This window comes from Sciurus carolinensis, chromosome 15 (assembly GCF_902686445.1).
Source record: "Sciurus carolinensis chromosome 15, mSciCar1.2, whole genome shotgun sequence".
NCBI lineage: Eukaryota > Metazoa > Chordata > Mammalia > Rodentia > Sciuridae > Sciurus > Sciurus carolinensis.
The window spans coordinates 44,601,942-44,614,960 of NC_062227.1; positions in this window are offsets into that span (position 1 = coordinate 44,601,942).

Genomic DNA, 13,019 nt, shown 5'->3' on the forward strand with positions numbered 1-13,019 from the left:
TGTTCATTCCAATATCCATATTACATAGCCATTGGCATAATTTGATTTTCTTTTTCCTTGCTAGTTGTGATATTCCCAGGTCTTCCTAAGCCTAGTAAGTTTACACTGTACACTGCACATTTTGAATGTTAAAGGATTTAAGGATATTGCTGATTTTTATTTGTTTTAGCAGGCAATTTCCCCAATTAGAATCAAGTAACGAATTCTAATCAGCTTTGTATGGGCTGTGCTTCCATGTCAGTTAGCTTTTCAAACCTGTGCATTTGGACCTGTCCTCTATGTACACCTCCCAGGGGCCTGCTGGAGCCTATGTGGCAGTCTGCTCTGTTGCTCAGTCCTCCATGACTCTGATCTGCTCTTTAGGATCAGCTCCAGATATGTGCAGTTTAGAGGTGACTCAAGGTGTTCATACACAACTTTAGGGTACCACATTTCATCTCCATCCTCTGTGCAGTACCCTTAATACTTTCTGACTTCCTGGACCCTTCTTCACAGTCCCTCAGCTTGAGGGTTCAATTTCAGATTCTCCACTCTGTTGTTTACTTCTCCCAACTGTGTCTTCATTGAGGTCCAGTTCAAGAGACAAGAGCACACAGGAAAATAAAAGCGATGGGGACTTGTACGATACTCCAGGGACCAAAGCAACCCAGCTCAGAGCACAGGGTTGTTTCCCTCCCTTGGGGTTTAAGGTGCCTTCCCAGCCACTCCTGCCACTGCAACTGCCACTGCCACAGCATTGCCTAGAGGCTGAGGAAGATGAAGAGGGAACTGAAGAAAAAACTACATGAGACTTTTCCCATGCTCAGGAGTCACCTTTCCCATTCCTTGGGCCAGAAATAGAACGTTCAACTTGGAGATCTGTGTGCACTCCTGAGTTTCAGGTTGCCTTTGAATTCAGGCCAGGAAACAACAGGGCTACAGTAGTAATGAATTCAGTGCTAGTTCATTGGATTTCAAATTCTGGTCTCTTTCCCCAACCTGCTTGCTATCATTTACTTTGAAGAGTCCTTCCATAACTGCTTCATGTATTTTGTCCAGGATTTATAGTTGCCTTCAGTGGAAGATACAGGGAGGAGTGTGCTTACTCCATCTTCCCTAAAACCAGAGACTCTGTTCTTATTTTTATCATTCTCTCCCCTGCTTCTACATACTTTGGTTTAAACTGTTCTTTTTTTCTCCTTGGCTTAAGGTGATAATTGTATAATTGATTTTAAACCTTTTTGTGGTTTTCTTGGCTCTTCCTTCTGCTGCTGTTGCTTTGTCTTCCAGCTGGTGCAGCATTTTCTGACATTACCAGTCACAATAGCATTTGAGGTATCTCTTCCGTATGTCTTTTTTAGATGAGAGCAAACTTTAGACGAAAGCATGGAGCAGGTTTCCATTCATGTCTCATTGGCCAGGATTTGGTGACGCACCTATTCAAAAAAAAAAAAAAAAAGGACTCTTACATGTGGAATAGGATTACCATAATTGACCTAGACTAATAATTTGGGAGTAGAATGAATATTGAGAAGTGAAACTGTAAAAACCACCTAGGTGAAAAGACTGTTAATAACCAGTGGGGAAAAAAAAAACAGTTTAATGGGTACATCCAGTTGTGATGCAGCCCCATTGACATGTCAAACTGGAGATATTCAACCTAAAATCTTGACAACTTCTCTGCAATGGATGGTAGAATGGAGCCCAGAAAAGATAGTAGATGTCTCCCTATCTGACTGATTATTAGCTCTGACATGAGAGTTCTGCACCCTTGTATAAGCTGGTTCTCAATATCACTGAAGTCTTTGAATAAATATTAACCTTTAGGTAAAGTTAAACCAGTTCATCTTGGCTAAATTAACACTCAGCTAAGATTAAGAGACCAAAGACACTAGGATTCAACTATTGGGCAGAATTTCTGGAATCAGTAAAATAATTAATTTAGCATATAGGTTTACACAAGAAGACATTTTGAATCTAAGATGGAAATTGCAACTAGTCTTCCTAGCCCTCCAGGATTTGTGGCCTCTGCAGTCTACCTGATTCCTGTTCCAGGACTCATTGGTAGTCTCATCATTACCTGTTCTCTAAGTAACTGGCAATGATAACATGATTTGGCCTCATATTCAGTCATCCATGCACTAAGTACTGGTGGATTTTATCTTCTAGGTCCTCTGCCTTCAATAACATTTATTCTACAAGGGTTTTTCTTTTCCTTTCTTTTTTCTTCCAATAAAATATGTTTATTAAAAATAGTTTTGATTTTATAAAAGTAATTTTATTTTTGTTTCTTCCAATTCTTTTGTTTTTACTTGTGGTAAAAATACATAATTTGAAATTTACTATTTTAGGAAAAGAAGAAGTCAAACTATCTCTATTTGCTGATGACATGATCCTATGTTTAGAAGACCCAAAAACTCCACCAGAAGACTTCCAGAGGTGATAAATTCAGCAAAGTAGCAGAACATAAGATCAACATATATGAATCAATCACTTTCCTATATGCTAATAATGAATCTTCTGAAAAAGAAATCAGAAAAACTATCCCATTCACGATAACTTCAAAAAATAAAATTAAATACTTGGGAATAAATCTAACCAAGAAAGTGAAAGACCTCTACATTGAAAACTATAGAACACAGAAGAAAGAAATTGAAAAAGACCTTAGAAGATGGTCAGACCTCCCATGTTCTTGGATAGGCAGAAATAATATAAAAATGGCCATAGATTTACATATTCAATGCAAGTCCCATGAAAATATCAATGACATTCTTCACAGAACTATGAAAAAACAGTTCTAAAATTCATTTTGAAGAATGAGAGATGCAGAATAGCCAAACAATTCTAAGCTAGAAGAGTAATGCTGCTGGCATCATAATACCAAACCTCAAATTATACTATAGAGCTATAGTAAGAAAAGAAAAAAAAAGGAAAAAAAAAAAACACCACGGTATTGGCACCAAAACAGACATGAAGACCAGTGAAATAGAATTGAAGACAGAGACAAATCCACATAGATACAGTCATCTGATATTTGACAAGGTGCCAAAAAGTACATCAGAGAAATGGTGCTAGGAAAACTGGATATTCATGTGTAGAAAAATAAAACGTGATCCTTCTCTCTCACCCTGCACAAAAATCAACTCAAAGTGGATCAAAGACCTAGGAATCAGACCAGAAACTCTGCCATAGCTAGAAGAAAATGTAGGTTCAACACTCCAACATATTGGCACTGTAACTGACTTCTATAACAAGACTCCTGGAATGCCAAGAAATGAAACCAAGAATCAGTTAGTGGGAGATCACCAAATTAAAAAGCTGCACAGCAAAGGAAAGAATTAAGAACATGAGAGAATCCACAGAATGGGATAAAATCTTTGTCACCTGCTTTTTGGGCAGGGGATTAGTATCAAGAATATATAAAGAACTCAAAAAACTTAACACCAAAAAAAAACCCCAATTAATAAATGATCAAAAGAATTAAACAGCCACATCTCAAAAGAGGAAATACAAACGGTCAACAAATATATGAAAAAAATGTTGAAAGTCTCTAGCAATCAGGGAAATGCAAATCAAAACTACATTGAGATTTCACCTCATTCCAGTCAGAATGGTAATTATCAAGAATACAAATGATAATAAATGCTGGTAAGGACATGAGGAAAAGGAAACTTTCATACATTTTCAGTGGTGCTGCAAATCAGTACAACCACTCTGGAAAGCAGTATGGAGACTCCTCAACAAAACAGGAAGGAACCACCATATGACTCAGCTATCCCACTCCTTGTTATAAATCCAAAAGATCTAAAATCAGCATATTCTTGGAATAAAGCCACATCAGTGTTTCTGATAGTGTATTTCACAATAGTCAAGTTTTGGAAGTGGCCCAAATCTGTCAACAGGTGAATGGATAAAGAAAATATGGTATATTTACACAATGGAGTTTTACTCAGTCATAAAGAAGAATGAAAGTGTGGCATTTGCTGCTAAATAGATGAACCTGAAGAAGGAGAACATCATGCTAAGTAAAATAAACCAGACTCAGAAAGTCTAGGGTCTAATATTTTCTCTCATATGCAGAAGCTAGAAATGGGGGGTGGGAAGTGAAGGGAAATTCCATGAAAATAGAAGAAAGATCAACGAAGTAGAGAAAGGGGATTGAGGAGAAGGGAGGAGGGATGGGAAAAGGAGGAATGGTGGAATGAAACTGATAAACTATCCTATGCACATATATGAACATACCATGGTGAATTTCACCTTTATGTATATCTATAATGTATTAATGTAAAAAATATCTATAATTAAATAGAAGAAAGACCAGCAGAGAAGAGGAAAGGGAACAAGGGAGGGAGAAGAGGAGGGAAAGCAGAAGTACTGGGGACTAAATTGGAATTAATTATACGCCATACTTGTGTAATTATGTCAAAATTAGCCCAAATATTATGTGTAACTATAATGTACTAATAACAATTTTTGAATAAAAATTTACTATTTTAACCCCCCTCCTTTTTTGGCAGTTCTGGGGATTGAACCCAGAGCCTTCTGCATGCTAGACAAGCATTTCATCACTGAGCTACACTTCCAGTCCTGTTTTAACTATTTTTAAATGGATGATTCAGTGGTACGAACTACATTCACAGTGTTATACAATCATCATCACTATATATTTCAAGAAACTCTATATGTCTATTAAACAATAACACCCATTCGCCCTTCCGTCCAGGCTGTGGTGACCCCCTTCTACTTTATGTCTCTATGAATTTGCCTATTCTAGATGCTTCATATGAGAGAAATCACATATTTGTCTTTTCTTGTCAGGTCTATTTCACCTAGCATGTTTTCAAGGTTCATCCTCATTGTAACATGTTTTCAGAATTTTGTTTCTTTTAAAGGATAAATAATATCCCACTATATGAATATATCACATTTTGGTTATCTCTTTATTCATAGATGGGAATTTGGATTGTTTCTTTAAGCCACTGTAAATACTGCTACTATGAACATTGGTGTGTAAATATCTGTTTGAGACCCTGCTTTCACAATTCTTTTGGGTATACCTAGGGGTGGAATTTCTGAATCATATAGTAATTATGCTTAACAATTTGAGGACCCACCAAATTGTTTTCTACAGTGGCTTGTACCACTTTACATTCCCATCAACAGAGAACTACAAATTCGATTTTTCCATATCCTTGCCTACACTTATTTTCTGCTTTTGTTTTTGATAATAGCCATCCTTCTGAGTGTGAAGTGGTAACTTCTTGTGGTTTTGATTTGCATGGCCTTAAAGATTAGTGATGTTAGTGGGCTGGGGATATAGCTCAGTTGGTAGAGTGCTTGCCTTGCAAGCACAAGGCCCTGGGTTCAATCCCCAGCACATCCACAAAAAAGAAAGAAAAAAGAAAAATTAGTGATGTTGAGCATCTTCTCATGTGTTTATTGGTCATTTATATATTTTATTTGGAGAAAGGTCTATTCACGTCCTTTGCCCATTTTTTAAATTGGTTGTGGGTTTTGTTGTTGAGTTGTAGGAATTCTGTATATATCCTGAATAATAATCCTTATCAGATATATGATTTTCAAATATTTTCATTCTGCAAGCATTTGAACTCCTATGATGGGTTATGGACTGAACCAGATGCTTGGGAAATAACAGTGAATGAGGCAACTTATGCTTTAACTTCAAGAAGCATAAATAATGGGGCCAGGGCTGGGGATATAGCTCAGTTGGTAGAGTGCTTGCCTTGCATGCACAAGGCCCTGGGTTCAATCCCAGCACAAAAAAAAAAAAAAAAAAAAAAATGGGGCCAATACAGAAACAGATAGAGTATCCATTTAGGGAAGCATACAGTTATGCAAAAATTTGGTTCTCAAACATGCAAAGGAAAATATAACTTCTTTTTTCAATAATTGATGTTTTTGCTTTTTGAATCTCTATTCCATTAGGGGTGCCAGTGGTGAAAGAGCTGAATTAAATTGGTCAGTTCATTTAAGTTTGATTCTTATCTTGACTATTTCTGTCTGCTTCTTCCTGCCCTCTGGAGGTTTGAGAAGGGGGCTTCATTCCTTGTGGTGAGGCAGTACTGCGAACTGAATCTTAGAGCAGCTTGCTATCCTGATCTCTGGTATTGGTGCTGCAAGCTGGTCTGTTATGGTGTTTGCTCACCACAGCAGCAACAAGTGGTCTGTTCTTTTGGCTGGGCTGGGAACCAGTATCCTTTCTTGCTGATTTGCCTTAACCTTTGTTCTAGAAAGAGCTATAGATCCTCTCTAGGGTCTGGCTAAGACACAGCTGGCCTTGGCCTGCTCTTAGCTACAGTATCCACAAGGTCAGTTTGCACAACTATCCAAACTCCCTTGGCTATAATACTAGCTAATTTCCATGGTCCCCACTGGGCATAGAGAGCTGCTATACATCTTCCAACCTGGTAAAGGCCCTTTGCCTAACACTAAATTGCCATTTTTACAGGAATTCAGGATTCCTGTGCCTGGAGCACAGGCAGCCTATTCAACATTTGTCCTCCCAATGCACTCAATGCCAAGTAGGCACAACCCTGTCTCTTTTCAGGTTCTCCCTCAGCCCCCTCCACAATTTTTGAAGAGATTGGGATGCAGAGGTGAAAGAACCCCGTGTGTCTGACCCCTTTATTGTTTCACCCATTCCCAGGACCAGGAGAGCATTTACAACTTTTCTTTTTTGTTGCCTCATGACTTCTTCTTTCCCAAAGTGTCACTCAGTTCCCTCCTCTTTCTTCAGGTCACATTCACAGTATAATATTTAAAAAACATTTTCTTTCATGTGGTAAATGTAAAGCCAGGCTAGACTGCTATGGAATTCACAGCAGAGTGGTGCTGCTCCCCAGCCTAGTCCTGGGCTGTTAGGGAAGGCTTCCTGGAGGAAGTGGCACCTAAATGAGAACATGAAGATTACAACGGGTGTGATGACATGTGGAAGCTGGCTAGAAGTTCAAAAAAGACACATTAAAGCTTCAGAGTCAGGAGAAAGACTTCTGATCATTCAAAATGGCTGCAGCATGAAGGAGACTAATGGCAAGAGAGAAAACTGTAAATGCCATTGCCCTCAGATCTTAAAGAGCCTCCGGAATTCATAAAGGAGTTTTGACTTTATCCTAAAAGCAGTGGGAAGCCCAGGAAAGGGCATGTACCATTTGTGCTTTAGAAAGATTACTCTGGTAGAAAGAGATGAATGCATAAGAAGAAGGCGAAATCAAGAACCATTAAGCGTCCCCTCACTCAAGGACTAGCTATCACCTTGATTTTGCAGATAAATGCTGGAAAAGTTTAGGGCTGGAGATCACAACAGCAATGTTAAGTGTTGATGGGGTGGATCCTGAAGGCAGACAGAGAGAGAATGAGTGCTGGCAGCCCAAGCCCTTTGGATAATGTTGTTATGGTTTAGATGTGAGGTATCTTCCAAAAACTTATGTGTGAGACAATGCAAAAAGTTTAGAGGTAAAATGATTGGTTTATTAGACTTTTAAACTAATCAATGCATTAATCCCCTGATAGGGATTAACTGGGTCATAACTATAGGCAGGTAGGATGTGGCTGGAGTAGGTGGGTCACCGGGGTATGCCTTTGGGTTATGTATTTTGTCCTTGCTGAGAGGAAAACTCCCTGCTTCCTGGTGGCCAAATGCTGAACCACTTTCCTCCACCACACTCTTCTGCCATAATGTTCGGCCACACTTTGCACCCAGAGCAGTAGAATTGGCTGTCCATGGACTGAGACCTCTGAAACCGTGAGCCTCCAAATAACTTTGTTGAATTCATTTATTAGTTCTAGAAGTTTTTTGGTGAAATTTTTTGGATCTTCTAAATATAGAATCATGTCATCAGCAAATAGTAATAGTTTGAGTTCTTCTTTACTTATTTGTATACCTTTGATTTCTTTCTTCTGTTTAATTGCTCTGGATAGAGTTTCAAGGCTAATGTTGAAAAAAAGTGATGGAAGTGGGCATCCTTGTCTTGTTCCAGTTTTTAGAAGAAATGCTTTCAATTTTTCTCCATTTAGAATGATGTTGGCCTTTGGCTTAGCATATGTGGTTTTTAAAATGTTGAGGTATGTTCCTACTATCCCTAGTTTTTCTAGTGTTTTGAACATGAAGGATGCTTTTTTTTTTTAAATTTCTCTGCATCTACTGAGATAATCATGATTCTTGTTTTAAAGTCTATTGATATGCTGAATTACATTTATTGATTTCCATATGTTAAAACAACCCTGAATCCTTGGGATGAACCCCCCCTTGATCATGGTGCACTATCTTTTTAATATGTTTTTATACGCACTTTGGCAGAATTTTATTGAGAAGTTTGCTTTCCTTGATTTGTCGTCACTTTTGGTATCAGGGTGTTATTAGCCTCAGAGAATGAGTTTGGAAGGGTTCCCTCCTTTGCTATTTCTTTTTCTTTTTTCTTCTTCTTCTTCTTTTTTTTTTTGCTGTGCTGGGGATTGAACCCAGGGCCTTGTGCTTGCAAGGCAAGCACTCTACCAACTGAGCTATATCCCCAGCCCGCCTTTGCTATTTCATGGAATAATTTAAGGAGTATTAATTCTTTTTTGAAAGTCTTGTAGAACTTGGTTGAGAATTGTCTGGTCCTGGGCTTTTCTTAATTGGTAGGCTTTTGATGGCATTTTCTATTTTATTACTTGAAATTGTTCTATTTAAGTCGTGCATGACCTCCTGATTCAGTTTAGGTAGGCCATATATCTCTAGAAATTTGTCAATGTCTTCAATATTTTCTATTTTATTGGAGTATAAATTTTCAAAATAGTTTCTAAGTGATCTTTCCTTTTTCATCACGTTTTTTAGTAATTTGGGGTCTCTTTTTCTCTTTGTTAATGTGACTAGGAGTTTACCGATTTTATTGATTTTTTTTCGAAGGACCAACTTTTTGTTTTGTCATTTTTTTCCGTTGTTTCTTCTGTTTCAATTTCATTGATTTCATCTCTGGTTTTAATTATTTCCTGTCTTTTACTATTTTTAGTGTTGACTTATTCTTCTTTTTCCAGGGCTTTGAGATGTAATGTTAGGTCATTTATTTGTTGATTTTTATTCTTTTAATAAGTGAGCTCAATACAATAAATTTTCCTCTTAGTACTTCCTAGTGTCCCATAGATTTTGGTATGTTGTATCAGTATACTCATTACCTCTATTTTTCTATTTCATCCCTGATTTCTTCTACTATCCATTCATCATTCAATAGTGTATTATTTAGTCTCCAGCTGTTATAGTAGCTTCTATTTTTTTATTTTATCAATGATTTCTAATTTCAGTCCATCATGATCTGATAGAATGCAGGGTATTATCTCCACTTTTTTGTATTTACTAAGAGTTGATTTGTGGCATAAGATATGGTCTATTTTAGAGAAGGATCCATGTGCTGCTAAGAAAAAAGTGTACTCACTTGTTGATGGAAAAAATAGTCTATATATGTCTGTTAAGTCCAAATTATTGATTGTATTACTTAGTTTTATAGTTTCTTTAGTTTTTGTTTGGAAGATCTATCCAGTAGTAAGAGAGGTGTGTTAAAGTCACCCAGTATTATTGTGTTGTGGTCTCTTTGATTCTTGAAATTGAGAAGTGTTTGTTTGATGTACATATATGCTTCATTATTTGGAGCACAGATATTTACAATCATTATGCCTTGCTGATGCATAATTCCCTTCAATAGAATGAAATGACCTTCTTTGTCCCTTCTGATTAACTTTGGCTTGAAGTCCACTTTATCTGATATGAGGATGGAAACCCGATTGGTAAGAATGCATACGTGTGATGTTTTTTTTCCCATCCTTTCACATCCAGTCTGTGGATGTCTTTACCTTGAGATGAATCTCTTGCAGACAGCATATTGTTGGGTCTTGTTTTTCAATCTAATCTGCCAGTCTGTCTTTTGGTTGATGAGTTTAGGCCATTAGCATTCAAGTTTATTATTGAAATATGATTTGTATTCCTTGGTCATTTTGGTTTATTTCTTTTAATTTGATTTAGTTTCTCCTTTGATTGACCATTCCTAAGTGTAGTTCCTTCCTCTGTTGGTTTTTGCTTTTTTTTTTTTTTCACTTCATCTTCATGGAATATTTTGTTGAGAATGTTCTATAGCACAGGCTTTCTAATTGTGAATTCTTTTAACTTGTTTATCATGGAAGGTCTTTATTTCATCTTCAAATCTGAAATTTAATCTTGCTGGATATAAAGTTCTTGGTTGGCATCCATTTTCTCTCAGAGCTCGAAATACATTGTTGTATAACCTCCTAGCTTTGAGGATCTGGGTTGAGAAATCGGTTGAGATCTGAATTGGTTTTCCCCTGTATGTAATTTGCTTTTTTTCCCCCTCACAGTCTTTAAGATTTTATCCTTATTCTGTATGTTAGTCATTCTCATTAGAAAGTGTCTTGGTGTGGATCTGCTGTAATTTTGTACATTTGGGGTTCTGTAAGCCTCTTGTATTTGATTTTCCATTTCATTCTTTAGATTTGGAAAATTTTCTGATATTATGTTATTGAAAGATTGTACATTCCTTTGGTTTGTATCTCTGTGCCTTCCTCAATGCCAGTAATTCTTAAATTTGGTTTTTTCATGTTATCCCATAATTCTTGGAAGTTCTGTTCATGGATTCTTACCATCTTCTCTGCATGGTTAACTTTACTTTCAATATTAAATATTTTGTCTTCATTGCCTAAGGTTCTGTCTTCCAAATGATCTAGTCTATTGGTGACACATTCCATTTAATTTTTTTTTTTTTTTTTTTTTTTTTTTTTGCAGTGCTGGTGATTGAACCCAGGGCCTTACTGCTTGCAAGGCAAGCACTCTACCCACTGAGTATATCACCAGCCCTCCATTTAATTTATAATTTGGTTTCTTGATTCCTTCATTTTGAGGATTTTTGCTTATTTTTTTCAGAATTTCTAGTATTGAAGTGATCTTTCACTTCCTGTATTTTCTCTTTGATTTCACTCTTTAGACCATCATTTACTTTGCAGATCAGTTTAACTATGTGCTTTCTAAACTCCTTCTCAGACATTTCTTCTACTGTGTTTTCAGTGGATTCTCTTATTGGGGCATCTTAGTTCGTTTGGGGCACTTTGTTTCCTTGGTTTTTTTTTTTTTTTTTTTTCCATGTTACTTGTGTGTTTTCCCATCTAGTTGTATAGATCTGAGGCAGTACAGATTCTACCCTGTAGATCTATATTGTTCCTAAAGATTGCCAGTACCCCACCTTTAAAAGGGAGACCAATATCAACAGCACCCAGTATAAACAATATATAGCCTTAAATCTAATAGCTCCTAGCAAGGTATTCACTGCTGTCTTGCTATAAACAGAAATGGTGAGTTCAATCACTGTCTACAATATAAACAGAAAATTTGCCAAAAGGGTTTACAATTTCAAGTGGTGGACAAAGAAAGAACAGAAGTAGTGTAGGACATGACAGGCATGAGGAAGAAATAGAGAAGCCAGAAGTAAAAATCCACAGCAAGTGTGGAAAAGGAACCAACAGAGATTGGTCATTAGGTGGAGAAAAGGCAGAAAGGGAATCCAGGAAAACAGACAAGTGAGAGGAAGAATACATACAAAGAGGGAAAAAAATCAATATATAAGAATATACAACAGAACTGCAAAACACCATACACATATCACCATCCTCAACAAAGTGATGCATGAAAAATACCTTGCTCCAAATATAGTGCAGATAGATGTTGAGAAGAAAAAATAAAAATAAAATAAATCTTGATGGAAAACTGAACAACTGTCTCTGTCAGCATTTAAGTTTCTCACCATGTCTCTGACTTCTCACAAGATTGCCTGGTCCACACTGACCCTGGCAGATCCAGATACTATCCCACTGATCTGACTTCCAGATATCCCAGGTTTGACCCATTGCAGTACCAGGATCTTAATGCTGCTGGAATTTGGAGAGAGACCACCAGGGATGAGCAATCCTGAGAAACAACAACTAGGTGGTGGTCACCAGCACTCCCAGGAAGAAGATTCCAGGTGCACCCAAACTTGCAGGAACCTCGTCTCTAACTTCCAGGTCCTGGCCAGCATCCCCAGATGAGGGCAGTTGTGCCCCAAGATGGTGATGACAGCAAACCTGCTGGCACCCAATCCCCCAGGCCCTGACCAGTGTCTCAAGATGGATGTGACTACATTCATCCAAATCTGGAGTCTCCCTGGTAGTGGACCTCTGGGCCGTGGTCGAAGCGGTAATAGGCAGGGGTCAGTGGAAATGGCGGGGGTGGAGGACGGTTGTGGTTGCAGTTGCAGGAGCACCCAGAGAGAAGACCTCCAGGTGACCTTTGGAGGGTGGCAGCAGTGTTGGCGGCAGCAACAGCAACAGCAGCATCAGAAGCAACAGTATAGGTGACAGTCATACCCAGAGAACAGGCTTCTAGACGTCTGCGGCAGCTGCCTCAGGAGCAGCTGCACCTGGAGAGAAGACCTCGGGGTGAAGGCAGCAACATCTGTGGCTATCATTTTATTTTTACACAGGGAATTTGTTTGAATAAAGTATGGGTAAAACTAGGTACTCATCTCCTACAGATGATACGCAGAAAATGTCTTAAAACTCATCCATCACAATGATTAGGTTCAACAATTATTTATGGGACTGTAGTGGATTCTTTAAATTGAACTTCAGTGATTTCATTTGTACAAGAGCATCAAAATTTAGCATCTCATTTCATGACAGTGTATCTAGAAACTTATTTTATACCAACCCTGAAAAGGATGTCTTATGATGCCTGAAATGCACATACAGCTGATTTATGCCAGAAAAGGGGACACCAAGAACACTGAAGGAGAGTCATCAGCTGTTGAGGACTTGCTTCCCCAGCAAGCTGTGGTACATGTCTCAATCACACACTGCCCTTGCCAACATTTGTGCTACATCATCTTATTTGGATGATCTTATTCCTCATCTCCCTCTTTTCTTTATATTAAGATGATCATCAATCTTATATATGCATCTATAAAATGACCTTATTTATTTAAAAAAATTCCTTAAGTTTAGGCCAC